Source organism: Cynara cardunculus, assembly GCF_001531365.2.
Source record: "Cynara cardunculus var. scolymus isolate 2C chromosome LG 17, CcrdV1, whole genome shotgun sequence".
Classification (NCBI taxonomy): Eukaryota; Viridiplantae; Streptophyta; class Magnoliopsida; order Asterales; family Asteraceae; genus Cynara; species Cynara cardunculus.
In genome coordinates, this window is record NC_037544.1 from 18,241,794 (window position 1) to 18,245,852 (window position 4,059).

A 4,059-nucleotide genomic window follows, 5' to 3' on the forward strand; every position below is an offset into this window, starting at 1 on the left:
CCTAAGTGTATCGGCTCTAGACTCGAGGTGCACAGAATCGAAGTCGTAGGCTGGGGCAGCAGCCTACTTATATCAATAACTACATTCTCCAAATGAGAAGTAGTTAGCATATGAGCTCTATCCCCTTGTGAAAATAAAACAATTGGTTGTTGAGAACCAATTGAGTGGATGGGTGGGGTGTGCATTTGCATAGCTGGGCTAGCTATGTCTTGTTCAATACTAACATTCAACGGATGAATGTCAGTAGCAGATGTGGTTGCCCGGCTAAGTGTATCAGTTTGGATAGGAGCTTGATCTTCTTTTTCTGCTCCACTCTCACCCTCTCCATTTTCTTTTTCTTCCCTTTCTCTCATCCTCTCTTCATTTTCAACATTAACTCCCTCATCTCCTCCATCATCAGGTATATCTTGAAGTATGCGATCGTAATCATCACATTCCTCAACRTTGAAAGACAAAGACTGCAAGCTTGGACAAGGTTGCTGAGTTGAATATTCAGGAAAGATATCATCTATGTCATCAACAATGGTACCAATTGTTATATTTTGAGCAGGAATGGGTTGATCACGATCTTCTGCTCCATCATTATCATCATCATCATCTTGACCATTACCAGAATCTGCCCCATAATCAGATTTAGTAGCTTCCGAACTTGAAGTTGACGAAGTACTGACAGTTGGAGTGCTTTGCTGATTAGACAATCCCCCCGCCTGTTCACCCCTCTCAGATTCTTTTTCTCTCATCTCAGTTCCCTGTTCAGGTAACCCCTGTTCCTGAACACCCTCTTCTAATTCTAACCGCTCTTTCACAGCTGAGGCATGGGGTGATCCGTGGGCAAGTTCAACCGGTTATGGTTGAACTATTGGATCTATCATTCTCCTATAGTCTATTACGTACTGAGCGGTCTGATCAGCTAGGGCAATCAGTTCTTGTGGTACTGGCATCATTGAATTCAGGTCTTCCACTTCAGTATGCTGTCTGATTCTGGTCATGGTGAATGTTGGCCCTTTTTCAGAACTGGATCTGGCCGTTATATATCTTTGTTAGCATTCATCATGGCCTTAATGAACAATTGTAGAAATCTCTGAAATGGCACAAATTTTCGAGCTTTTAACGGGAATCTTTTCGCATTGACTAGCTCTACCAACTCGTTCCATATGACTGAGGCGTAGTCATAGTTTCTTGAAAAGCCGACACCATGAAAGAATTTAAGGAATGGGCTACTGCATGTATCTATGCCCGCTGTCTTTGACGTCAGGCATCTATTCAAAATAGATGGCCTTTCAGGATTTCTATAATGATCGGAACTGGTGTATTTGCAGATAGAGAATATGAAATAGGATGGCCTTTCAGGATTTCTATAATGATCGGGTATTCAGCTGGCATGGCAAAGGAAAAGACGTGGTTATTTGGTTTAATGTCAAGGTATTTTATTTGTGGGAAAATGGTTTCTGATGGAATAGGCTGGTTGGGCGGGTGAATAGGAATGTTATCTGATCCGACGGAAGGAACATGTGATTCCTCGTCAGATTGATGTCGGTGTTCCGCCATTAACCTGTAAAAATTCTAAAAACATTAAAAACCATTTATTCAAACAAAATATAACCCACACAACAACAAAAAAAATATTAAACTCTAAAAAAATTAAAACAATTAAAAAAACTGGACAAGAAAAGAAAGAAAAAAATTAAACTCAAAAATTAAAACCCAACACTTAGAAAAAAAATAGAAAAACAAGTTGACCGGATTAGAAGTCCAGACAACATACGAACATTCTAACACTTCAAAGAAAAACATAGTTGTGACCGGATTAGAAGTCTGGACAACATAGCATTCACACACTCAAATTACTAAGTCTAACAATGAAAAAGACTTAAATCGGACAATCATCAACCGGATTAAGGTTGATCGGATTGAACTCCGATCACCTTGTCCGGTGAAATATCCGTTCAACACACAAACATTCACACAGAGTAAAAAGATTCAAAATACCAAAACAAAATACACACAAAACAGTCAAAATACACTCAAAAAGAAATCAAAATACACAAAAACGATCAAAATACACACAAAATACTCAATCAAACAAAGATAAAACCGTTTTTTTATTTATTTATGTTTATCCTCTTATTATTCAATTTCATATTCGATTATGAATATAATGAGAAGATTAAGTCCAACAGTCCAAATGTTCAAAGTAAATCCATACGATCAAGGTATATGTATAAGGAATCAAATGATATAAACCTTGATGTAGCAAAGAAGGAACTGTAGAAGAGATTGACAAAGTAGATCTTTGAACGATAAACCAGAGTTGAGCGGAGACGATGATGAACAGTTAAAGGAGATAAAAAGTAAAAAGTAAAAATGAGTCGACTATTTATAGTCAAAGTCAAAAACCGTTCAAATCCTAAATCGCTCAAAGCTTATCCGGATTAGAATAAATCGGTCAAGAGGTGTCCGATTTATATGATGAATAATATCTAAGTGATAATCCGGACAATAAATCGCTCAAGGCATGTACGATTTAGAAGAATATCGGTCAAGACTTGTCCGGTTTAAGAATAAATCACTCAATGAAGAAAGATAAATAGCTCAAGTGTGAAATTAAACCGCTCAACGATTGAACGATTTAAAGACTTGGAAAAATTGAATTCAACAAATGATTTAAGGAATACGGACAAATGAACTCATCGATTTATTAAATCGCTCAATCCCTTGCAAAGTATATATAATCTTATCCGGATAAGAGTTTATCATATAGCCTTTTGTCCGGATGTCTAAATCGGACAATAAATCGGTCAAGTGTTGTCCGGATTATCAATAAATCGGACAAGCATTGTCCGGATTAGACTAAATCGGCCAAACACTTATATTTCAAAACTCAATTATCTTTCAAAAATTAGATAATACTTAAAGTACCTGTAAGAAAAATATAAGCTGTTAGTTTAAAACAGATAAAATTCACACCCCCTCAATATATGATCAGATAAAAGAAAACATACTCCCCCTCAAATATAGATTCCCACAATTAAGAAATTTAAAATCAGATTGAAAATTTTGAAACACTGATTTGTATGAAAAAAATATAGATATTTGACTAAATGAATTTGAATTAAACCCAATTCAATAAATTGAACTGTTTTTAATAAAAATTCAAATCTTCAAATTTAACATACCTAACTTAGATASAAGAAAGCTAAAGCGTTTTTCATCTAGAGCTTTCGTAAATAAGTCAGCTAGTTGAAATTATGTATTTACAAAATACAGTTCAATAGTTCCTTTCTCTACATGATCTTTAATAAAATGATACCGGATATCTATGTGCTTGGTTTTAGTATGTTGAACAGGATTACAAGAAATAGCAATAGCACTTTTGGAATCACAGTAAATAGGAATTTTTATTAAAATAAAACCCGTAGTCTCAGAGCTGTGTCTGCATCCATAACACTTGAGAACAGCAACTTGCAGCAGCTACATATTCTGCTTCGGCAGTAGAAATGGAAACGCAGTTCTGTTTCTTTGATGCCCATCTGACTAGTTTATCTACCAAAAATTGTAGATGTCTTGTTGTACTTTTCCTATCTAACATACAGCCTGCATAGTCTGCATCTGAAGAAGCTGTCAGTTCAAAACCAGTACCCTTGGGATACCAGAGTCCAAGATTAGCAGTCCCTTTAAGATAACGAAAAATGCGCTTAACGGCACTTAGATGGGACTCCTTTGGATTAGACTGATATCTGGCACAAAAATGTGTTGAAAACATTATATCAGGTCTACAAGACGTCAAATACATCAAAGAACCTATCATACCTYGATATGTTTTCTGATCAACAGCTTTTCTAGAAGGATCAACATGGATCTTTGTTCATGAGCCATAAGTGTTTTGATAGATGAACAGTTTTCCATATTAAATTTCTTCAGGATATCAAAAATATATTTAGTTTGACAGAYAAAAATACCCGAAGATAATTTTTTAATTTGCAAACCTAAAAAGAAGTTCATCTCACCCATCATACTCATTTTAAAACGAGAAACCATCAAGGCAGAAAAGTTTTTACA